The following is a 27,398-nucleotide window of genomic DNA, read 5'->3' on the forward strand; positions in this document are numbered from 1 at the left end:
CTATAACCAGCTCTAATACCCTCATGTTGTGATGGGTTCAGGTCGTCTCTTCTATAGCCAGCTCTAATACCCTCACGTTGTGATGGGTTCAGGTCGTCTCTTCTATAACCAGCTCTAATACCCTCACGTTGTGATGGGTTCAGGTCGTCTCTTCTATAGCCAGCTCTAATACCCTCACGTTGTGATGTTGTATTTTAAATATCATTGCAAGTCAAGCCTCAAGGATATGTTCCTTCCTTTGACTATGAGTGTTTGTTAACTAGGCTCATTTTAAAATCTCTCTCTGAAACGGTTTTCTTTCCTCAGGAGCTTGATGTCTTCGTGGATTATATTACACATATCATCTGACCCTCTTCTTCTCCTCTCCTTCTCTTATCCCTCTTTCATTCCTTCCTAACTCCCTCTCTCTCCTTTCGCTGTGGAACTGGCTCCTAATGCTGACTACTATCAGTGGAGAACTGTCTGTACTGTGTGTGACGTTACTGACTACTATCAGTGGAGAACTGTCTGTACTCTGTGATGTTACTGACTACTATCAGTGGAGAACTGTCTGTACTGTGTGTGACGTTACTGACTACTATCAGTGGAGAACTGTCTGTGATTCCTGTTTTTTCTATTTTCTGTCTGTCTGTGTTTTTTGTGGCCTGTCTGTACTGATGCCTGTACTGCTGTCGGTACTGCTGTCTGTACTGCTGTCTGTACTGCCATCTGTACTGTCGTCGGTACTGCTGTCTGTACTACTGTCTGTACTGCTGTCTGTACTGCTGTCTGTACTGCTGTCTGTACTACTGTCTGTACTACTGTCTGTACTGCTGTCTGTACTGTCGTCGGTACTGCTGTCTGTACTGCTGTCTGTACTGTCGTCGGTACTGCTGTCTGTACTGTCGTCGGTACTGCTGTCTGTACTGTCGTCGGTACTGCTGTCTGTACTGTCGTCGGTACTGCTGTCTGTACTGCTGTCTGTACTGCTGTCTGTACTGCTGTCTGTACTGTTGTCTGTACTGCTGTCTGTACTGCTGTCTGTACTGCTGTCTGTACTGTCGTCGGTACTGCTGTCTGTACTGCTGTCTGTACTGTCGTCGGTACTGCTGTCTGTACTGCTGTCTGTACTGCTGTCTGTACTGTCGTCGGTACTGCTGTCTGTACTGCTGTCTGTACTGCTGTCTGTACTGCTGTCTGTACTGTCGTCGGTACTGCTGTCTGTACTGTCGTCGGTACTGCTGTCTGTACTGTCGTCTGTACTGCTGTCTGTACTGTCGTCGGTACTGCTGTCTGTACTGTCGTCGGTACTGCTGTCTGTACTGCTGTCTGTACTGTCGTCGGTACTGCTGTCTGTACTGTCGTCGGTACTGCTGTCTGTACTACTGTCTGTACTGTCGTCTGTACTGCTGTCTGTACTGTCGTCTGTACTGCTGTCTGTACTGCCGTCGGTACTGCTGTCTGTACTGCCGTCTGTACTGCTGTCTGTACTGCTGTCTGTACTGCTGTCTGTACTGTAGTCGGTACTGCTGTCTGTACTGCTGTCTGTACTGTCGTCGATACTGCTGTCTGTACTGTCGTCGGTACTGCTGTCTGTACTGCTGTCTGTACTGTCGTCGGTACTGCTGTCTGTACTGTCGTCGGTACTGCTGTCTGTACTGCTTTCTGTACTGTCGATCGGTACTACTGTCTGTACTGTCGTCTGTACTGCTGTCTGTACTGCCGTCGGTACTGCTGTCTGTACTGCCGTCGGTACTGCTGTCTGGCGTAATTCTCTTATCATGCTTTCTCTCTTTCTTAGTCCTTCAGCTAAAGGATGTGGTGCGCTGAACTTCTTAACTTCATCTTGATTTGTTTGAAATGTTCTTTATCAGTGTGTGCTGCTATATACATGACAATGTGTCCTTTTGTCTCTCTGCTCTCTCTCTCTGTCTCTCTCTGTCTCTCTGTCTCACTATCTCTCTCTGCTCTCTCTGTCTCTCTCTCTCTGTCTCTCTCTGTCTCACTATCTCTCTCTGCTCTCTCTGTCTCTCTGTCTCTCTCTCTCTCTGTCTCTCTGTCTCACTATCTCTCTCTGCTCTCTCTGTCTCTCTCTCTCTCTGTCTCTCTGTCTCACTATCTCTCTCCGCTCTCTCTCTCTCTCTCTGTCTCTCTCTCTTTCTCTATGTCTCGCTCTCTGCTCTCTCTCTCTCTGTCTCTCTGTCTCACTATCTCTCTCTGCTCTCTCTCTGTCTCTCTCTGTCTCTCTCTCTTTCTCTATGTCTCTCTCTCTGCTCTCTCTCACTCTCTCTCTCTCTCTCTCTTCCTCTCTCTCTCTCGCTCTCTCTCTGACTGTCTCTCTCTCTCTGTCTCTGACACTGTCTCTGACACTTTCTGTCTCTGACACTTTCTGTCTGTCTGTCTGTCTGTCTGTCTGTCTGTCTGTCTGTCTGTCTGTCTGTCTCTCTCTGTCTCACTCTCTCTCTCTCTCTCTCTCTTTCTGTCTCGTTCTCTTGCTCTCTTGCACTCTCAGCCTCAGCAGCCTTAAAGATGACCATAATGAATGTACTGTGCTGTATGGGCCTTTTCCCCCCAGCCATCCCCTGATACATGTATTTTTAAACTGAACCCTCTGATAATTGGACCAAATCAGACATAAAAAACTCTTCCACCTGTAGCTTCTAGAATCCCCTTAAGAATCCACCTTTAGATCCCCATTTTATAACCCCTTCTAGAACCCCCTTTATAATCCACCTTTAGATCCCCATTCTATCCCCTTCTAGAACCCCCTTTATAATCCACCTTTAGATCCCCATTTTATAACCCCTTCTAGAACCCCCTTTATAATCCACCTTTAGATCCCCATTCTATAACCCCTTCTATAACCCCCTTTAGAATCTACCTTTAGATCCCCCTTCTAGAACCCCTTCTAGAACCCCCTTTAGATCCCCCTTTTAGAACCAGCTCTAAACCAAACCAAGGTCCTTCATCCTTTCTGAAAGGATGATCTCTTCTCCTCGTCCTCCAAATGTTTCTTCATCTCAGCTCGTCCCCCTCGTCCCCCTCGTCCGTCCCCCCAACACACACCCGTTCCCCTGTCCATATGCTTGGTGGCCTGGCTGTTTGCCTGGTATATTGTGTTTCTCTGACCTGTCCTGTCTCTCTCTCTGCCTCTCGGCTCTGCCTCACAGCGATCTAGACAGAGACTTTTGGAATAACAATGACAGCAGCAGCTCAGTACAGGGGAGGAGGTGGAGCTCCTATCCATCCAAGGAGTTCCTACTAAACATTTCTCCCAATGCCCCACACGGAGATCAGCGCCTCACACTCAAGTGAGTCATAGTGAAAGGCTGGTAAGAGAGAGACCCTCCCCCTGAGCAGGGCTGTAGAGAGACAGTGGTGGTACCTTTCTATTCCTTTCCTATCCTTCCTTTCCTTTCCTTTCCTTTCCTTCCTTTCCTTTCCTTTCCTTTCTTTTCCTTTCCTTTCCTTCCTTTCCTTTCCTTTCTATTCCTTTCATTTCCTTTCCTTTCCTTTCTTTTCCTTTCCTTTCCTTCCTTTTCCTTTCCTTTCTTTTCCTTTCCTTTCCTTTCCTTTCTTTTCCTTTCCTTTCCTTTCCTTTATTTCCCTTTCCTTTCTTTTCCTTTCCTTTCCTTTCCTTCCTTTTCCTTTCCTTTCCTTTCCTTTCCTTTCCTTTCCTTTCTTTTCCTTTCCTTTCCTTTCCTTTATTTCCCTTTCCTTTCCTTTCCTTTCCTTTCCTTTCCTTTCCTTTCTTTTCTTTTCCTTTCCTTTCCTTTCCTTTCCTTTCATTTCCTGTCCTTTCCTTTCCTTTCTTTTCCTTGCTTTTCCTTTCCTTTCCTTTCCTTTCTTTTCCTTTCCTTTCCTTTCCTTTCCTTTCCTGTCCTTACCTTTATTTTCCTTTCCTTTCCTGTCCTTTCTTTTCCTTTCCTTTCCTTTCTTTTCTTTTCCTTTCCTTTCCTTGCTTTTCCTTTCCTTTCCTTTCCTTTCTTTTCATTTCCTTTCTTTTCCTTTCCTTTCCTTTCCTGTCCTTACCTTTATTTTCCTTTCCTTTCCTTTCCTTTCTTTTCCTTTCCTTTCCTTTCTTTTCCTTTCCTTTCCTTTCTTTTCCTTTCCTTTCCTTTCCTTTCCATTCCTTTCCTTTCTTTTCCTTTCCTTTCCTTGCTTTTCCTTTCCTTTCCTTTCCTTTCTTTACCTTTCCTTTCCTTTCCTTTCCTTGCTTTTCCTTTCCTTTCCTTTCTTTTCCTTTCCTTTCCTTTCCTTTCCTTTCCTTTCCTTTCCTTTCTTTTCCTTTCCTTTCCTTTCCTTTCCTTTCTTTTCCTTTCCTTTCCTTTCTTTTCCTTTCCTTTCCTTTCTTTTCCTTTCCTTTCCTTTCCTTTCCTTTCTTTTCCTTTCCTTTCCTTTCCTTTCTTTTCCTTTCCTTTCCTTTCTTTTCCTTTCCTTTCCATTCCTTTCCTTTCTTTTCCTTTCCTTTCCTTGCTTTTCCTTTCCTTTCCTTTCCTTTCCTTTCCTTTCCTTTCTATTCCTTTCCTTTCCATTCCTGTCCTTACCTTTATTTTCCTTTCCTTTCCTTTCTTTTCCTTTCCTTTCCTTTCCTTTCCTTTCCTTTCCTTTCCTTTCCTTTCCTTTCCTTTCCTTTCCTTTCCTTGTTATTGAAAACCCACCCCCAATTACAAAATAAGGACTTGTAACTTATATATAATAACCACAGACACACCGTGTACACCGGACATTAACAACAGACACACATTGTCCATATATATATATAGACACACATTGTCCATATATATATATATATATATATATATACAACTGACATTAACCACAGGCAAACACTGTCCATATATATAACTGACATTAACCACAGACACACATTGTCCATATATATATATATATAACTGACACTAACCACAGACACATATTGTCCATATATATAACTGACATTAACCACAGACACCCATTGTCCATATATATATATATATATAACTGACACTAACAACAGACACACATTGTCCATATATATATATATATATAGACACACATTGTCCATATATATATATATATATATACAACTGACATTAACCACAGGCAAACACTGTCCATATATATAACTGACATTAACCACAGACACACATTGTCCATATATATATATATATAACTGACACTAACCACAGACACATATTGTCCATATATATAACTGACATTAACCACAGACACACATTGTCCATATATATAACTGACACTAACCACAGACACATATTGTCCATATATATAACTGACATTAACCACAGACACACATTGTCCATATATATATATATATATAACTGACACTAACCACAGACACACATTGTCCATATATATATATATATAACTGACACTAACCACAGACACATATTGTCCATATATATAACTGACATTAACCACAGACACACATTGTCCATATATATATATATATATAACTGACACTAACCACAGACACATATTGTCCATATATATAACTGACATTAACCACAGACACACATTGTCCATATATATATATATATAACTGACACTAACCACAGACACATATTGTCCATATATATAACTGACATTAACCACAGACACACATTGTCCATATATATATATATATAACTGACACTAACCACAGACACATATTGTCCATATATATAACTGACATTAACCACAGACACACATTGTCCATATATATAACTGACATTAACCACAGACACACATTGTCCATATATATAACTGACATTAACCACAGACACACATTGTCCATATATATAACTGACATTAACCACAGACACACATTGTCCATATATATAACTGACATTAACCACAGACACACATTGTCCATATATATAGCTGACATTAACCACAGACACATATTGTCCATATATATAACTGACATTAACCACAGACACACATTGTCCATATATATAACTGACATTAACCACAGACACACATTGTCCATATATATAACTGACACTAACCACAGACACATATTGTCCATATATATAACTGACATAATTATGCCCTGTTCGGTCTGTTCAGAAAGGAGCACGTATGTTAAACAAAGCCCCTAACTCCACACAGCCCTGCAAAAACTAACTAGCTCTTCCACCTTCCACCTCTCTAACCTATCACCTTTCTCCCATGGGGTGTAACTCCTCCCGCTTTAACATATCTAACCTTTCACCTCTATCCCATGGCGTGTAACTGCTCCCCCTTTAACATATCTAACCTATCACTTATCTCCAATGGGGCATAACTCCTCCCCCTATAACCTCTCTAACCTATCACATCTCCATGGAGACGGACAAAACACTCTCTCTCTCTCTCTCTCTCTCTCTCTCTCTCTCTCTCTCTCTCTCTCTCTCTCTCTCTCTCTCTCTCTCTCTCTCTCTTCCCCTGTATCCAAAATAACACCTTTGCTGTACACACCTTAATAACCTCCAACATCTCTGTTCCTCCCTCACTCTCTCCGTCCTCTCCCAGTGTAATGTGACCAGAGCTGGGTGGGTTCAGATACTATTTGAAATTGTGTGTTAATACTTTAAGCATTTGCCTGGAGTCCTAGAAGTATTTAAAATATATTTTAAATAGTACTGGAACCCAGGTCTCGAAGTGAAGGGATCCTAATCCTCAGTGTTGGAGGACTGTGAAGGGATCCTAATTCTCAGTGTTAGAGGACTGTGAAGTGATCCTAATTCTCAGTGTTAGAGGACTGTGAAGGGATCCTAATTCTCAGTGTTAGAGGACTGTGAAGGGATCCTAATTCTCAGTGTTAGAGGACTGTGAAGGGATCCTAATTCTCAGTGTTAGAGGACTGTGAAGGGATCCTAATTCTCAGTGTTAGAGGACTGTGAAGTGATCCTAATTCTCAGTGTTAGAGGACTGTGAAGGGATCCTAAACCTCAGTGTTGGAGGACTGTGAAGGGATCCTAAACCTCAGTGTTAGAGGACTGTGAAGGGATCCTAAACCTCAGTGTTGGAGGACTGTGAAGGGATCCTAAACCTCAGTGTTGGAGGACTGTGATGGGATCCTAAACCTCAGTGTTGGAGGACTGTGATGGGATCCTAACCCTCAGTGTTGGAGGACTGTGATGGGATCCTAACCCTCAGTGTTGGAGGATTGACTGTTACACATGGTTATCATGTGGTTCTGGTGTTCAGTTGTGACTCTACCTGTTGTTTGGCTGACTGTGTTATAGTACAGTACAGTATAGTATGTTATTTATTTTAATGGATCTTCACACCAACCAGGCTAACCACAAACTGTATACAGTTGAAATCGAAGTTTAATCCTAGCAAAAATTCCCTGTCTTAGGTCAGTTAGGATCACCACTTTACTTTAAGAATGTGAAATGTCAGAATAATAGTAGAGAGGATGATTTATTTCAGCTTTTATTTCTTTCATCACGTTTCCAGTGAGACAGAAGTTTACATACACTCAATTAGAATTTGGTAGCATTGCCATTAAATTGTTTAACCTGGGTCAAACATTTTGGGTAGCGCTCCATAAGCTTCCCACAATAAGTTGGATTAATTTTGGCCCATTCCTCCTGACAGAGCTGGTGTAACTGAGTCAGGTTTGTAGGCCTCCTTGCTCGCACACACTTTTTCAGTTCTGCCCACAAATTGTCTATGGAATTGAGGTCATGGCTTTGTGATGGCCGCTCCAATACCTTGACATCGTTGTCCTTAAGCCATTTTGCCACAACTTTGGAAGTATACTTGGGGTCAATGTCCATTTGGAAGACCCATTTGCGACCAAGTTCCTGATTGATGTCTTGAGATGTTGCTTCAATAGATCCACATAATTTTCCTTCCTCATGACGCCATACTATTTTGTGAAGTGCACCAGTCCCTCCTGCAGCAAAGCACCCCCACAACATGGTTCTGCCACCCCCGTGCTTCACAGTTGGGATGGTGTTCTTCGGCTTGCAACCCTCCCACTTTTTCCTCCAAAACATAACAATGGTTATTATGGCTAAACAGTTCTATTTTTGTTTCCTCAGACCAGGGGACATTTCCCCAAGTGCAGTTGCAAACCGTAGTCTGGCTTTTTTATGGATGCTTTGGAGCAGTGTGTCACGAATCCCGCCGAAGATGGTGCCTCTTCCTGTTCGGGCGGCGCTCGGCGGTCGTCGTCGCCGGCCTACTAGCTGCCATCGATTACCTTTGGAATAAAGATCCGGAACGTTCGGAACTAAACCTCTGCGCCTGACTTCTCCACCCACTACTCCTAGAAGCCTTAACACAGTGGCTTCTTCCTTGCTGAGCGGCCTTTTCAAGTTATGTCGATATAGGACTCGTTTAACTGTGGATATACCTGTTTCCTCCAGCATCTTCACAAGGTCCTTTGCTGTTGTTCTTGGGATTGATTTGCACTTTTCGCACCAAAGTACGTTCATCTCTAGGCGACAGAACGCTTCTCCTTCCTGAGCGGTATGACGGCTGCGTGGTCTCATGGTGTTTATACTTGCGTACTATTGTTTGTACAGATGAACGTGGTACCTTCAGGCGTTTGGAAATTGTTCCCAAGGATGAACCAGACTTGTGGAGGTCCACAATTTTTTTCCCGAGCTCTTGGCTGATTTCTTTTGAATTTTCCATGATGTCAAGCAAAGAGGCACAGAGTTTGAAGGTAGGCCTTGAAATACATCCACAGGTACACCTCCAATTGACTCAAATGATGTCAATTATTCTAATAGAAACTTCTAAAGCCATGACATCATTTTCTGGAATTGTCCAAGCTGTTGAAAGGCACAGTCAACATAGTGTATGTAAACTTCTGACCTACTGGAATTGTGATACAATGAATTATAAGTGAAATAATCTGTCTGTAAACAATTGTTGGAAATATGACTTGTGTCATGCACAAAGTTGATGTCCTAACCGACTTGCCAAAACTATAGTTTGTTAACAAGAAATTTGCTGAGTGGTTGAAAAACAAGTTTTAATGACTCCAACCTAAGTGTATGTTAACTTCTGACTTCAACTGTATCTAGGGAATAGGGGTAGACTACTGTAATTGGACCAGCAACATAGATCTACAGCATTTAGTTCCCTAGTGGAAATAATAAAACCTCCTCCTCGTCGTATTTCATTCCAACGATGTCTTTGAGTGCATCCCAAATTGCACACTACTCCCTATATAGTGCACTGCTTTTGACCAGAACTGGACATCTGACTTCAGCTGTATCTCTACAGTGCCGTCAAAAAGCATTCATGCCCCTTGACTTTTCCCATGTGTTGTTTTGTCCTCGCCCATCTACACCCACTGCCCCCTAACGACACCCACTGCCCCCTAACGACACCCACTGCCCCCTAACGACACCCAATGCCCCCTAACGACACCCACTGCCTCCTAACGACACCCACTGCCCCCTAACGACACCCAATGCCCCCTAACGACACCCACTGCCTCCTAACGACGCCCAATGCCTCCTAACGACACCCAATGCCCCCTAACGACACCCAATGCCCCCTAACGACACCCAATGCCCCCTAACGACACCCAATGCCCCCTAACGACACCCGATGCCCCCTAACGACACCCGATGCCCCCTAACTACACCCAATGCCCCCTAACGACACCCAATGCCCCCTAACGATACCCAATGCCCCCTAACGACACCCAATGCCCCCTAACGACACCCAATGCCCCCTAACTGCCCCCTAACGACACCCAATGCCCCCTAACGACACCCAATGCCCCCTAACGATACCCAATGCCCCCTAACGACACCCAATGCCCCCTAATGACACCCACTGCCCCCTAATGACACCCACTGCCCCCTAACGACACCCAATGCCCCCTAACGACACCCAATGCCCCCTAACGACACCCAATGCCCCCTAACGACACCCAATGCCCCCTAATGACACCCACTGCCCCCTAATGACACCCAATGCCCCCTAACGACACCCAATGCCCCCTAACGGCACCCAATGCCCCCTAACGACACCCAATGCCCCCTAACGACACCCACTGCCCCCTAACGACACCCAATGCCCCCTAACGACACCCAATGCCCCTTAACGACACCCAATGCCCCCTAACGACACCCAATGCCCCCTAACGACACCCAATGCCCCCTAATGACACCCAATGCCCCCTAATGACACCCAATGCCCCCTAACGACACCCAATGCCCCCTAACGACACCCAATGCCCCCTAACGACACCCAATGCCCCCTAATGACACCCAATGCCCCCTAACGACACCCAATGCCCCCTAACGACACCCAATGCCCCCTAACGACACCCAATGCCCCCTAACGACACCCAATGCCCCCTAATGACACCCAATGCCCCCTAACGACACCCAATGCCCCCTAACGACACCCAATGCCCCCTAACGACAGTGAAAACACGTTTTCAAAGTTTAACATGAAGTCCAAGGAACTGTCCGTAGATCTCAGAGGGTTGATTTAGTGCTGTATATTTATATAGTGTTTATATGGTGTTTATATGGTGTTTATATGGTGTTTATATAGTGTTTATATAGTGTTTATATGGTGTTTATATGGTGTTTATATAGTGTTTATATAGTGTTTATATAGTGTTTATATGGTGTTTATATGGTGTTTATATAGTGTTTATATAGTGTTTATATAGTGTTTATATAGTGTTTATATAGTGTTTATATGGTGTTTATATAGTGTTTATATAGTGTTTATATAGTGTTTATATAGTGTTTATACGGTGTTTATACGGTGTTTATATAGTGTTTATATAGTGTTTATATAGTGTTTATATAGTGTTTATATGGTGTTTATATAGTGTTTATATGGTGTTTATACGGTGTTTATATAGTGTTTATATAGTGTTTATATAGTGTTTATATAGTGTTTATATAGTGGTGCTGTGGTGCTGTGTGTGTTAACTCATTCACCAATGCGTTCTTATAGCTACAGTAAATATGAATAATTGATGTGACCAATTGAACAGCTTCCTATATTCCAGCCTGTAGCTTTAAGACAAGTAAGTCATTATTTTCGAAAAGGTTATGTTGAGTAGTGGCGTACCACCAACAACTAGAGCCCAAGCCAGGACATTCACAGCTTGAGCCTCCTTTGGGCACTGAGACATGGCTGTCTTACAAATGGGTTTCTGTCTGGATCTGTTATGTAACAAATTGGCTGGCTGGCTGACTGACTGACTGGCTGGCTGACTGGCTGGCTGACTGGCTGACTGGCTGGCTGGCTGGCTGACTGGCATACTGACTGGCATACTGACTGACTGGCATACTGACTGGCAGGCTGACTGGCTGGCTGACTGGCTGACTGGCATACTGACTGACTGGCATACTGACTGGCAGGCTGACTGGCTGGCTGACTGGCATACTGACTGACTGGCATACTGACTGGCAGGCTGACTGGCTGGCTGACTGGCTGACTGGCATACTGACTGACTGGCTGGCTGGCTGGCATACTGACTTACTGACTGGCAGGCTGGCTGACTGACTGACTGGCAGGCTGGCTGACTGGCTGACTGACTGGCATACTGACTTACTGACTGGCAGGCTGACTTGCTGGCTGGCTGACTGACTGGCATACTGACTTACTGACTGGCATACTGACTTACTGACTGGCAGGCTGACTTGCTGGCTGGCTGACTGACTGGCATACTGACTTACTGAGTGGCTGGCTGACTGGCTGGCTGGCTGGCTGGCTGACTGGCTGGCTGGCTGACTGGCAGGCTGACTGGCTGACTGACATACTGACTGGCAGGCTGACTGGCTGGCTGGCTGGCTGGCTGGCTGGCCATCTCCAAGAGACTGGACTGTCCCTGTACTCCATCCTATCTGAGGGCCCAGTAGCAGTACTGTATGTTGGATCTGTTAATAGCCTGGGGACATGAGGGACCAGTTGGATTAAGGAGGTTTAGGTTTAAAAAGCTGGACTATTGAAGGTGGTAGTGTATATTACTATAGAAGGTGATAGTGTATATTACTGTAGAAGGTGGTAGTGTATATTACTGTAGAAGGTGGTAGTGTATATTACTGTAGAAGGTGATAGTGTATATTACTATGGTGGTAGTGTATATTACTGTAGAAGGTGGTAGTGTATATTACTGTAGAAGGTGGTAGTGTATATTACTGTATAAAAGGCTGTACTATAGAAGGTGATAGTGTATATTACTGTATAAAATGCTGTACTATAGAAGGTGGTAGTGTATATTACTATAGAAGGTGGTAGTGTATATTACTGTAGAAGGTGATAGTGTATATTACTGTAGAAGGTGGTAGTGTATATTACTGTAGAAGGTGATAGTGTATATTACTATAGAAGGTGGTAGTGTATATTACTGTAGAAGGTGGTAGTGTATATTACTGTAGAAGGTGGTAGTGTATATTACTATAGAAGGTGGTAGTGTATATTACTGTAGAAGGTGGTAGTGTATATTACTATGGTGGTAGTGTATATTACTATAGAAGGTGGTAGTGTATATTACTATAGAAGGTGATAGTGTATATTACTATGGTGGTAGTGTATATTACTGTAGAAGGTGATAGTGTATATTACTATAGAAGGTGGTAGTGTATATTACTGTAGAAGGTGGTAGTGTATATTACTATGGTGGTAGTGTATATTACTGTAGAAGGTGATAGTGTATATTACTATAGAAGGTGATAGTGTATATTACTATAGAAGGTGGTAGTGTATATTACTGTATAAAAGGCTGTACTATAGAAGGTGATAGTGTATATTACTGTATAAAAGGCTGTACTATAGAAGGTGGTAGTGTATATTACTATAGAAGGTGGTAGTGTATATTACTGTAGAAGGTGATAGTGTATATTACTGTAGAAGGTGGTAGTGTGTATTACTATAGAAGGTGGTAGTGTATATTACTGTAGAAGGTGGTAGTGTATATTACTATAGAAGGTGGTAGTGTATATTACTGTAGAAGGTGGTAGTGTATATTACTATGGTGGTAGTGTATATTACTATAGAAGGTGGTAGTGTATATTACTATAGAAGGTGATAGTGTATATTACTATGGTGGTAGTGTATATTACTGTAGAAGGTGATAGTGTATATTACTATAGAAGGTGGTAGTGTATATTACTGTAGAAGGTGGTAGTGTATATTACTATGGTGGTAGTGTATATTACTGTAGAAGGTGATAGTGTATATTACTATAGAAGGTGATAGTGTATATTACTATAGAAGGTGGTAGTGTATATTACTGTAGAAGGTGGTAGTGTATATTACTATAGAAGGTGATAGTGTATATTACTGTAGAAGGTGGTAGTGTATATTACTGTAGAAGGTGATAGTGTATATTACTATGGTGGTAGTGTATATTACTGTAGAAGGTGGTAGTGTATATTACTATGGTGGTAGTGTATATTACTGTAGAAGGTGATAGTGTATATTACTATAGAAGGTGGTAGTGTATATTACTGTAGAAGGTGGTAGTGTATATTACTATAGAAGGTGGTAGTGTATATTACTATAGAAGGTGATAGTGTATATTACTATGGTGGTAGTGTATATTACTGTAGAAGGTGATAGTGTATATTACTATAGAAGGTGGTAGTGTATATTACTGTAGAAGGTGGTAGTGTATATTACTATAGAAGGCTGTACTGTAGAAGGTGGTAGTGTATATTACTGTAGAAGGTGGTAGTGTATATTACTATAGAAGGTGATAGTGTATATTACTATAGAAGGTGGTAGTGTATATTACTATAGAAGGTGGTAGTGTATATTACTGTAGAAGGTGGTAGTGTATATTACTGTATAAAAGGCTGTACTGTAGAAGGTGGTAGTGTATATTACTGTAGAAGGTGGTAGTGTATATTACTATAGAAGGTGATAGTGTATATTACTATAGAAGGTGATAGTGTATATTACTATGGTGGTAGTGTATATTACTGTAGAAGGTGATAGTGTATATTACTATAGAAGGTGATAGTGTATATTACTATAGAAGGTGGTAGTGTATATTACTGTAGAAGGTGATAGTGTATATTACTATAGAAGGTGGTAGTGTGTATTACTATAGAAGGTGGTAGTGTATATTACTATGGTGGTAGTGTATATTACTGTAGAAGGTGGTAGTGTATATTACTATGGTGGTAGTGTATATTACTGTAGAAGGTGATAGTGTATATTACTGTAGAAGGTGATAGTGTATATTACTATAGAAGGTGATAGTGTATATTACTATAGAAGGTGGTAGTGTATATTACTATGGTGGTAGTGTATATTACTGTAGAAGGTGGTAGTGTATATTACTATGGTGGTAGTGTATATTACTGTAGAAGGTGGTAGTGTATATTACTATGGTGGTAGTGTATATTACTGTAGAAGGTGGTAGTGTATATTACTATGGTGGTAGTGTATATTACTGTAGAAGGTGATAGTGTATATTACTGTAGAAGGTGATAGTGTATATTACTGTAGAAGGTGATAGTGTATATTACTATAGAAGGTGATAGTGTATATTACTATGGTGGTAGTGTATATTACTGTAGAAGGTGGTAGTGTATATTACTGTATAAAAGGTTGTACTATAGAAGGTGATAGTGTATATTACTGTAGAAGGTGGTAGTGTATATTACTATGGTGGTAGTGTATATTACTGTAGAAGGTGGTAGTGTATATTACTGTATAAAAGGCTGTACTATAGAAGGTGATAGTGTATATTACTGTAGAAGGTGATAGTGTATATTACTGTATAAAAGGCTGTACTATAGAAGGTGGTAGTGTATATTACTATAGAAGGTGATAGTGTATATTACTGTAGAAGGTGGTAGTGTATATTACTGTATAAAAGGCTGTACTATAGAAGGTGATAGTGTATATTACTGTAGAAGGTGGTAGTGTATATTACTATAGAAGGTGGTAGTGTATATTACTATAGAAGGTGGTAGTGTATATTACTATAGAAGGTGGTAGTGTATATTACTGTATAAAAGGCTGTACTATAGAAGGTGATAGTGTATATTACTGTAGAAGGTGATAGTGTATATTACTGTATAAAAGGCTGTACTATAGAAGGTGATAGTGTATATTACTGTATAAAAGGTTGTACTATAGATGGTGGTAGTGTATATTACTGTAGAAGGTGATAGTGTATATTACTATAGAAGGTGATAGTGTATATTACTATAGAAGGTGGTAGTGTATATTACTGTAGAAGGTGATAGTGTATATTACTATAGAAGGTGGTAGTGTATATTACTATAGAAGGTGGTAGTGTATATTACTATGGTGGTAGTGTATATTACTGTAGAAGGTGGTAGTGTATATTACTATGGTGGTAGTGTATATTACTGTAGAAGGTGATAGTGTATATTACTGTAGAAGGTGATAGTGTATATTACTGTAGAAGGTGGTAGTGTATATTACTGTATAAAAGGCTGTACTGTAGAAGGTGGTAGTGTATATTACTGTAGAAGGTGGTAGTGTATATTACTATAGAAGGTGATAGTGTATATTACTATAGAATGTGGTAGTGTATATTACTATGGTGGTAGTGTATATTACTGTAGAAGGTGGTAGTGTATATTACTATGGTGGTAGTGTATATTACTGTAGAAGGTGGTAGTGTATATTACTATGGTGGTAGTGTATATTACTGTAGAAGGTGGTAGTGTATATTACTATGGTGGTAGTGTATATTACTGTAGAAGGTGATAGTGTATATTACTGTAGAAGGTGATAGTGTATATTACTATAGAAGGTGATAGTGTATATTACTATGGTGGTAGTGTATATTACTGTAGAAGGTGGTAGTGTATATTACTGTATAAAAGGCTGTACTATAGAAGGTGATAGTGTATATTACTGTAGAAGGTGATAGTGTATATTACTGTATAAAAGGTTGTACTATAGAAGGTGATAGTGTATATCACTGTAGAAGGTGGTAGTGTATATTACTATGGTGGTAGTGTATATTACTGTAGAAGGTGGTAGTGTATATTACTGTATAAAAGGCTGTACTATAGAAGGTGATAGTGTATATTACTGTAGAAGGTGATAGTGTATATTACTGTATAAAAGGCTGTACTATAGAAGGTGGTAGTGTATATTACTATAGAAGGTGATAGTGTATATTACTGTAGAAGGTGGTAGTGTATATTACTGTATAAAAGGCTGTACTATAGAAGGTGATAGTGTATATTACTGTAGAAGGTGATAGTGTATATTACTGTATAAAAGGCTGTACTATAGAAGGTGGTAGTGTATATTACTGTAGAAGGTGATAGTGTATATTACTGTATAAAAGGCTGTACTATAGAAGGTGGTAGTGTATATTACTGTATAATAGGCTGTACTATAGAAGGTGGTAGTGTATATTACTATAGAAGGTGGTAGTGTATATTACTATAGAAGGTGGTAGTGTATATTACTATAGAAGGTGGTAGTGTATATTACTATAGAAGGTGATAGTGTATATTACTATGGTGGTAGTGTATATTACTATAGAAGGTGATAGTGTATATTACTATGGTGGTAGTGTATATTACTGTAGAAGGTGGTAGTGTATATTACTGTATAAAAGGTTGTACTATAGAAGGTGATAGTGTATATTACTATGGTGGTAGTGTATATTACTATAGAAGGTGATAGTGTATATTACTATGGTGATAGTGTATATTACTGTAGAAGGTGATAGTGTATATTACTGTATAAAAGGCTGTACTATAGAAGGTGATAGTGTATATTACTATGGTGATAGTGTATATTACTATAGAAGGTGGTAGTGTATATTACTGTATAAAAGGCTGTACTATAGAAGGTGATAGTGTATATTACTGTAGAAGGATATAGTGTATATTACTGTAGAAGGTGGTAGTGTATATTACTATAGAAGGTGGTAGTGTATATTACTGTAGAAGGTGATAGTGTATATTACTGTAGAAGGTGGTAGTGTATATTACTGTAGAAGGTGGTAGTGTATATTACTATAGAAGGTGATAGTGTATATTACTGTAGAAGGTGGTAGTGTATATTACTATAGAAGGTGGTAGTGTATATTACTATAGAAGGTGGTAGTGTATATTACTGTAGAAGGTGGTAGTGTATATTACTATGGTGGTAGTGTATATTACTGTAGAAGGTGGTAGTGTATATTACTATGGTGGTAGTGTATATTACTGTAGAAGGTGGTAGTGTATATTACTATGGTGGTAGTGTATATTACTGTAGAAGGTGGTAGTGTATATTACTATGGTGGTAGTGTATATTACTGTAGAAGGTGATAGTGTATATTACTGTAGAAGGTGATAGTGTATATTACTATAGAAGGTGATAGTGTATATTACTATGGTGGTAGTGTATATTACTGTAGAAGGTGGTAGTGTATATTACTATAGAAGGTGGTAGTGTATATTACTATAGAAGGTGGTAGTGTATATTACTATAGAAGGTGGTAGTGTATATTACTATAGAAGGTGATAGTGTATATTACTATGGTGGTAGTGTATATTACTATAGAAGGTGATAGTGTATATTACTATGGTGGTAGTGTATATTACTATAGAAGGTGGTAGTGTATATTACTATAGAAGGTGGTAGTGTATATTACTGTATAAAAGGCTGTACTATAGAAGGTGATAGTGTATATTACTGTAGAAGGTGATAGTGTATATTACTGTATAAAAGGCTGTACTATAGAAGGTGGTAGTGTATATTACTGTAGAAGGTGGTAGTGTATATTACTGTATAAAAGGTTGTACTATAGAAGGTGATAGTGTATATTACTATGGTGGTAGTGTATATTACTGTAGAAGGTGGTAGTGTATATTACTGTATAAAAGGTTGTACTATAGAAGGTGATAGTGTATATTACTATGGTGGTAGTGTATATTACTATAGAAGGTGATAGTGTATATTACTATGGTGATAGTGTATATTACTGTAGAAGGTGATAGTGTATATTACTGTATAAAAGGCTGTACTATAGAAGGTGATAGTGTATATTACTATGGTGATAGTGTATATTACTATAGAAGGTGGTAGTGTATATTACTGTATAAAAGGCTGTACTATAGAAGGTGATAGTGTATATTACTGTATAAAAGGTTGTACTATAGAAGGTGGTAGTGTATATTACTGTAGAAGGATATAGTGTATATTACTGTAGAAGGTGGTAGTGTATATTACTATAGAAGGTGGTAGTGTATATTACTGTAGAAGGTGATAGTGTATATTACTGTAGAAGGTGGTAGTGTATATTACTGTAGAAGGTGGTAGTGTATATTACTATAGAAGGTGATAGTGTATATTACTATGGTGGTAGTGTATATTACTGTAGAAGGTGGTAGTGTATATTACTGTATAAAAGGTTGTACTATAGAAGTGCTATATATCTTCACAGTTTGAGATTAGAAGTTAGAAACCCTCTGTATCGTAGGAAAGACACGAGCGAGCCAATTCAATTCAATAGCCCACAAACATAGTTGAGAATAACTTCGTAGAGCTCTGGTCAAAAGTAGTGCACTATGTAGGGAATAGGGTGCCAGCTCTGGTCAAAAGTAGTGCCCTATATAGGGAATAGGGTGCCATAGCGCTCTGGTCTAAAATAGTGCACTATATAGGGAATAGGGGGGTGTTTTTGACTCAGACAGCGTGATGTGACTTGAGGAGATAGACATGAGAGATGTGATATAAAATGATTTCCCTCTGGGTTCCACTGAAATCTGCAGCTTCCTGTCTTATAGTGACAGTGGGTCTAGTGTATCACACACACACACACACACACACACACACACACACACACACACACACACACACACAGTGTATCACACACACACACACACATACACACACACACAGCGTAGTCAGTCAGTGTAGTCAGTCAGCGTAGTCAGTCACTGTAGTCAGTCAGCGTAGTCAGTCACCGTAGTCAGTCAGCGTAGTCAGTCAGCGTAGTCAGTCACCGTAGTCAGTCATCAGTAACTGGATCAGTATAGGGCGTGTGTTCCCGATGTCTGTGTTCCAGCGGTCTAAAGGCTCTGCATCTCAGTGCAAGAGGTGTCACTACAGTCCCTGGTTCAAATCCAGGCTGTATCACATCCGGCCTGTGATTGGGAGTCCCGTAGGGCAGTTGGTCCGGTGTTGTAAATAAAGGATTTGTTCTTAACTGACTTGCCTAGTTAAATTAAAACATTATTATTATATATGTATTAAATAAGGGAGTTTCAAATGCCAGTCATGTCAGTTTAGATCCATGAAGGGAAGTGGACAGGCTTCAGGACAAAAGGGAGGTGATTGTTACTCTATAAGAATCAAGACTCGGCATAGTCAGTCATCAGTAACGTGGAAATGAGTGGCGAAACACACTTAATAAGAGCTATAGACGTTGGTGACCCGTGGACTAACGTGTTACATGTAACGTTGTTTTGAGATGCACGTCTTTGCAGGAACACAGTTCACATGTGAATCAGCCGGTTCATTATTGCCTGCCGACCTTCAAATCAATGTTCTTTCGATTACCGCAAAACTTTAAAACGCTGAGTCTCAAACAAACGGCTGTTTCAAACAAACGGCTGTTTCAAACAAACGGCTGTTTCAAACAAACGGAACTAGCCATAGCAGTGGTACTAACAAGAGCAGTGGTACTAGCCAGAGCAGTGGTACTAACAAGAGCAGTGGTACTAGCCAGAGCAGTGGTACTAACAAGAGCAGTGGTACTAGCCAGAGCAGTGGTACTAACAAGAGCAGTGGTACTGGCCAGAGCAGTGGTACTAACAAGAGCAGTGGTACTAGCCAGAGCAGTGATACCTGCCAGAGCAGTGGTACTAGCCAGAGCAGTGGTACTAACAAGAGCAGTGGTACTGGCCAGAGCAGTGGTACTAACAAGAGCAGTGGTACTAGCCAGAGCAGTGATACCTGCCAGAGCAGTGATACCTGCCAGAGCAGTGATACTAACAAGAGCAGTGATACTAGCCAGTGGAGTGATACTATCAAGAGCAGTGATACTGTCCAGTGCAGTGATACTAGCCAGTGCAGTGATACCTGCCAGAGCAGTGATACTAACAAGAGCAGTGATACTAGCCAGTGGAGTGATACTATCAAGAGCAGTGTTACTATCCAGAGCAGTGATACTGTCCAGTGCAGTGATACTAGCCAGATCAGTGATACTAGCCAGATCAGTGATACTAGCCAGATCAGTGATACTAGCCAGATCAGTGATACTAGCCAGATCAGTGATACTAGCCAGATCAGTGATACTAGCCAGTGCAGTGGTACTATCCAGTGCAGTGATACTAGCCAGTGCAGTGATACTAGCCAGATCAGTGATACTATCCAGAGCAGTGATACTAGCCAGTGCAGTGATACTAGCCAGTGCAGTGATACTAGCCAGTGCAGTGATACTAGCCAGTGCAGTGATACTGTCCAGTGCAGTGATACTAGCCAGTGCAGTGGTACTATCCAGAGCAGTGATACTGTCCAGTGCAGTGATACTAGCCAGATCAGTGATACTAGCCAGTGCAGTGATACTAGCCAGATCAGTGATACTATCCAGAGCAGTGATACTAGCCAGTGCAGTGATACTAGCCAGTGCAGTGATACTAGCCAGTGCAGTGATACTAGCCAGTGCAGTGATACTAGCCAGATCAGTGATACTATCCAGAGCAGTGATACTAGCCAGTGCAGTGATACTAGCCAGTGCAGTGATACTAGCCAGTGCAGTGATACTAGCCAGATCAGTGATACTAGCCAGTGCAGTGATACTAGCCAGATCAGTGATACTATCCAGAGCAGTGATACTAGCCAGTGCAGTGATACTAGCCAGTGCAGTGATACTAGCCAGTGCAGTGATACTAGCCAGTGCAGTGGTACTATCCAGTGCAGTGATACTGTCCAGTGCAGTGATACTAGCCAGTGCAGTGATACTAGCCAGTGCAGTGATACTAGCCAGATCAGTGATACTAGCCAGTGCAGTGATACTAGCCAGTGCAGTGTGCAGGTTTCCTATTTTTTCTTATCTTATTCAGCTGTTAGCACCTGCAACAAAGATAGCTTAGATGTGCGAATGCCTTTTACCATTTTTCAAGCTAGCAGTGATACAAATTTGACACCGGTAGACCCGCAAGATGATCAGGGTGAAAGCAAAGGAGTATACGTCACAGGGAGTGACAGTCGGGCCTCTGAATTGGATGCTTGTGCAGGCTGGCGTGACAAATGACCTGGAGCACAATGGGTTTTTTAGTCAGGCTACGCACTACTGTTGGTAGTAGCCCCCTGGCTCAAATAAAAGCCTGTCTTTAAACAAGCACCAGTTGGGGTTCAGTGATTGAAGCACATAAACCCCCAGGCTATCAATTAAAGTTTTTCAGTATTTCTTACTTTGCTGTGTAGCACACTTGGGTATTACTGGAATCTAACATAGTGTGTCTGAAAAACACCCTATTCCCTATTATGAGATGTGCACTTTAGATGAATAGAATGCACAACCAATTCACATCAATGATACAAACTACCACATCTATTTATTTTACCTTTATTCAACTAGGCAGGTCAGTTAATTAAGAACAAATTCTTATTTACAATGACGGCCTGGGAAAAGTGGGTTAACGTGCCGAACAAAATATTTTTACCTTGTCAGCTCAGGGGATTTGATCTAGCAACCTTTCGGTTACTAGTCCACCGTTCTAATCACTAGGCTACCCTGCCACCTCTACACTCTAACCACTAGGCTACCTGCCACCTCTACACTCTAACCACTAGGCCACCCTGCCACCTCTACATTCTAACCACTAGGCTACCTGCCACCTCTACACTCTAACCACTAGGCTACCTGCCACCTCTACACTCTAATCACTAGGCTACCTGCCTCCTCTACACTCTAACCACTATGCTACCCTGCCACCTCTACACTCTAACCACTAGGCTACCTGCCACCTCTACACTCTAACCACTAGGCTACCTGCCACCTCTACACTCTAACCACTAGGCTACCTGCCACCTCTACACTCTAACCACTAGGCTACCTGCCACCTCTAAATCAAATCAAATCAAATTTTATTTGTCACATACACATGGTTAGCAGATGTTAATGCGAGTGTAGCGAAATGCTTGTGCTTCTAGTTCCGACAATGCAGTAATAACAAGTAATCTAACTATCAATTCCAAAACTACTGTCTTGTACACAGTGTAAGGGGATAAAGAATATGTACATAAGGATATATGAATGAGTGATGGTACAGAGCAGCATAGGCAAGATACAGTAGATGGTATCGGGTACAGTATGTACAAATGAGATGAGTATGTAAACAAAGTGGCATAGTATAGTATAAAGTGGCTAGTGATACATGTATTACATAAGGATACCGTCGATGATATAGAGTACAGTATATACGTATGCATATGAGATGAATAATGTAGGGTAAGTAACATTTATATAAGGTAGCATTGTTTAAAGTGGCTAGTGATATATTTACATCATTTCCCATCAATTCCCATTATTAAAGTGGCTGGAGTTGAGTCAGTGTCAGTGCGCTACACTCTACACTCTAACCACTAGGCTACCTGCCACCTCTACACTCTAACCACTAGGCTACCTGCCGCCTCTACACTCTAACCACTAGGCTACCTGCCACCTCTACACTCTAATCACTAGACTACCTGCCACCTCTACACTCTAACCACTAGGCTACCTGCCACCTCTACACTCTAATCACTAGGCTACCTGCCGGCTTTGAGGTGTAACCTCTAATCTATAACCTCTAATTCACCTCAATGCTACAAACGACCACATCTATAAGCCCTTGTGCGTTGCCTTGTTGGTCATCTAGTCATTATTATATTAGCCGACACTCTAATCCAGAGTGACTCACAGTACAGGGATTTACAGTGCAGGGATTTACAGTAGAGTGATTTACAGTGCAGGGATTTACAGTAGAGTGATTTACAGTGCAGGGATTTACAGTAGAGTACCAGTCAAAAGTTTGGACCAAAGTTTTTCTTTATTTTTATGATTTTCTACATTTTAGAATAATAGTGAAGACATCAAACTATGAAATAACACATGTAGAATCATGTAAAAAAAGTGTTATTTTATATTTGAGATTCTTCAAAGTGTAACGGTTTTCTTGGTGAGAAGGAGAGTCGGACCAAAATGCAGCATGTAGATTGCGATCCATGTTTTAATGAACAAACGTAAAACACGAATCAATGCAAACACTACAAAATAAAGAACGTGATGAACGTAACAAAAACCTAAACCAGCCTATCTGGTGAAAAACACATAGACAGGAACAATCACCCACAAACACAGTGAAACCCAGGCTACCTAAATATCAATCCCAATCAGAGACAATGACGAACACCTGCCTCTGATTGAGAACCATATCAGGCCGAACATAGAACTAGACAAACTAGACATGAAACATAGAATGCCCACTCAGATCACACCCTGACCAACCACAACATAGAAATATACAAAGTAAACTATGGTCAGGGTGTGACAGTACCCCCCCCCCAAGGTGCGGACTCCGGCCGCAAAACCTGAACCTATAGGGGAGGGTCTGGGTGGGCATCTGTCCGCGGAGGCGGCTCTGGCGCTGGACGTGGACCCCACTCCATAATAGTCTTTGTCCACCTCCTTAGCGTCCCTAGATAGGTGACCCTCCTAAGAGACAGCTCGGGACAGAGGGGAAGCTCGGAACAGAAGGACAGCTCGGGACAGAGGTAGCTCGGGTCTGATGGGTAGCTCAGCACTGAGAGGAAGCTCAGCACTGAGAGGAAGCTCAGGCAGGTGGTTGGATCCGGCAGATCCTGGCTGGCTGGCGGTTCTGGAAGATCCTGGCTGACTGGCGGTTCTGGAAGATCCTGGCTGACTGGCGGATCCGGAAGATCCTGGCTGACTGGCGGATCCGGAAGAGTCTGGTCGACTGGCAGATCTGGAAGAGTCTGGTCGACTGGCAGATCTGGAAGAGTCTGGTCGACTGGCAGATCTGGAAGAGTCTGGTCGACTGGCAGATCTGGAAGAGTCTGGTCGACTGGCAGATCTGGAAGAGTCTGGTCGACTGGCAGATCTGGAAGAGTCTGGTCGACTGGCAGATCTGGAAGAGTCTGGTCGACTGGCAGATCTGGAAGAGTCTGGTCGACTGGCAGATCTGGGAGAGTCTGGTCGACTGGCAGATCTGGGAGAGTCTGGTCGACTGGCAGATCTGGGAGAGTCTGGTCGACTGGCAGATCTGGGAGAGTCTGGTCGACTGGCAGATCTGGGAGAGTCTGGTCGACTGGCAGATCTGGGAGAGTCTGGTCGACTGGCAGATCTGGGAGAGTCTGGTCGACTGGCAGATCTGGAAGAGTCTGGTCGACTGGCAGATCTGGAAGAGTCTGGTCGACTGGCAGATCTGGAAGAGTCAGGTCGACTGGCAGATCTGGAAGAGTCTGGTCGACTGGCAGATCTAGAAGAGTCTGGTCGACTGGCAGATCTGGAAGAGTCTCATCGACTGGCAGATCTGGAAGAGTCTGGTCGACTGGCAGATCTGGAAGAGTCTGGTCGACTGGCAGCTCTGGCTGCTCCATGCTGACTGGCTGCTCCATGATGACTGGCAGCTCTGGCTGCTCCATGCTGACTGGCTGCTCCATGCTGACTGGCAGCTCTGGCTGCTCCATGCTGACTGGCTGCTCCATGCTGACTGGCAGCTCTGGCTGCTCCATGCTGACTGGCTGCTCTGGCTGCTCCATGCTGACTGGCTGCTCCATGCTGACTGGCTGCTCCATGCTGACTGGCGGCCCTGGCTGCTCCATGCTGACTGGCGGCCCTGGCTGCTCCATGCTGACTGGCGGCCCTGGCTGCTCCATGCTGACTGGCGGCCCTGGCTGCTCCATGCTGACTGGCGGCCCTGGCTGCTCCTTGCAGACTGGCAGCTCTGGCGGCTCCTTGCAGACTGGCAGCTCTGGCGGCTCCTTGCAGACTGGCAGCTTTGGCGGCATCCTGCAGACAGGCAGCTCTGGCGGCTCCTTGCAGACTGGCAGCTCCTTGCAGACTGGCAGCTCCTTGCAGACTGGCAGCTCTATGCTAACTGGCAGCTCTATGCTAACTGGCAGCTCTATGCTAACTGGCAGCTCTATGCTAACTGGCAGTTCTGAACAGGCGGGAGACTCCGGCAGCGCTGTAGAGAAGGAAGGCTCTAACAGCGCTAAACAGGCGGAAGACTCCGACAGCGCTGGAGAGGAGGAGGGCTCCGACAGCGCTGGACAGGCGAGGTGCACTGTAGGCCTGATGCGTGGTGCTGGCACTGGTGGTACTGGGCCGAGGACACGCACAGGAAGCCTGGTGCGGGGAGCTGCTACCGGAGGGCTGGGGTGTGGAGGTGGTACTGGAAAAACCGGACCGTGCAGGCGCACTGGAGCTCTTGAGCACCGAGCCTGCCCAACCTTACCTGGTTGAATGCTCACGGTCGCCCTGCCAGTGCGGCGAGGTGGAATAGCCCGCACTGGACTATGCAGGCGAACCGGAGACGAGCGCAAGGCTGGTGCCATGTAAACCGGCCCAAGGAGACGCACTGGGGACCAGCTGCGTAGAGCCGGCTTCATGGCATTAGGCTCGACGCTCAATCTAGCCCGGCAGACACGCGGAGCTGGAATATACCGCACCGGGCTATGCACCCGCACTGGAGACACCGTGCGCACCACTGCATAACACGGTGCCTGTCCGGTCTCTCTAGCCCCCCGGTAAGCACAGGGAGTCTGCCCAGGTCTCCTACCTGGCATAGCCATACTCCCTGTTAGCCCCCCCCCAAGAAATTTTTGGGGTTGCCTCTCAGGCTTCCATCTGCGTCGCCGTGCTGCCTTCTCATACCAGCGCCTCTCTGCTTTCACCGCCTCCATTCTACGGTAACCTTCCTCGCACTGCTCCAGCGAATCCCAGGCGGGCTCCGGCACTCTCCCTGGGTCGGCCGCCCACCTGTCGATCTCCTCCCAAGTAGTATACTCCATACTGTACTCCTCCTTGGGCTGTTCCTGTTGTTTCTTCTCCCGCTGCACCTTAGTGCGGCTACACTCCCCTGGTTTAGCCCAGGGTCCTCTCCCGTCGAGGATTTCCTCCCATGTCCAGAAATCCTTATTGCGCTTCTCCTCGCGCTGCTCCTGCCTGTTGACACGCTGCTTGGTCCTTTTGTGGTGGGTGATTCTGTAACGGTTTTCTTGGTGAGAAGGAGAGTCGGACCAAAATGCAGCATGTAGATTGCGATCCATGTTTTAATGAACAAACGTAAAACACGAATCAATGCAAACACTACAAAATAAAGAACGTGATGAACGTAACAAAAACCTAAACCAGCCTATCTGGTGAAAAACACATAGACAGGAACAATCACCCACAAACACAGTGAAACCCAGGCTACCTAAATATGGTTCCCAATCAGAGACAATGACGAACACCTGCCTCTGATTGAGAACCATATCAGGCCGAACATAGAACTAGACAAACTAGACATGAAACATAGAATGCCCACTCAGATCACACCCTGACCAACCACAACATAGAAATATACAAAGTAAACTATGGTCAGGGTGTGACACAAAGTAGCCTCCCTTTGCCTTAATGACGGCTTTGCAAACTCTTGGTATTCTCTCAACCAGCTTCATGAGGTAGTCACATGGAATGCATTTCAATTAACAGGTGTGCTTTGCTAAAAGTTCATTTGTGCAATTTTTTTCATTCTTAATGCATTTTTAGCCAATCAATTGTGCTGTGACAAGGTAGGGGCGGTTTCCAGAAGATAGCCCTATTTAGTAAAAGATCAAGTCCATATTATGGCAAGAACAGCTCAAATAAGCAAAGAGAAATGACAGCCCGGAAAATGTTGAGGACTTTGAAAGGTTCTTCAAGTGCAGTCGCAAAAACCATCAAGCTCTATGATGCAACTGTCTCTCATGAGGACCACCACAGGAAAGGAAGACCCAGAGTTACCTCTGCTGCAGAGGATAAGTTCATTAGAGTTAACTGTCTCTCATGAGGACCGCCACAGGAAAGGAGACCCAGAGTTACCTCTGCTGCAGAGGATAAGTTCATTAGAGTTAACTGGCTCTCACGAGGATCGCCACAGGAAAGGAAGACCCAGAGTTACCTCTGCTGCAGAGGATAAGTTCATTAGAGTTAACTGGCTCTCACGAGGATCGCCACAGGAAAGGAAGACCCAGAGTTACCTCTGCTGCAGAGGAGAAGTTCATTAGAGTTAACTGGCTCTCCTGAGGACCGCCACAGGAAAGGAGACCCAGAGTTACCTCTGCTGCAGAGGATAAGTTCATTAGAGTTAACTGGCTCTCATGAGGACCGCCACAGGAAAGGAAGACCCAGAGCTACCTCTGCTGCAGAGGATAAGTTCATTAGAGTTAACTGGCTCTCATGAGGATCGCCACAGGAAAGGAAGACCCAGAGTTACCTCTGCTGCAGAGGAGAAGTTCATTAGAGTTAACTGGCTCTCATG

Source organism: Oncorhynchus mykiss, chromosome 30, assembly GCF_013265735.2.
Source record: "Oncorhynchus mykiss isolate Arlee chromosome 30, USDA_OmykA_1.1, whole genome shotgun sequence".
NCBI lineage: Eukaryota > Metazoa > Chordata > Actinopteri > Salmoniformes > Salmonidae > Oncorhynchus > Oncorhynchus mykiss.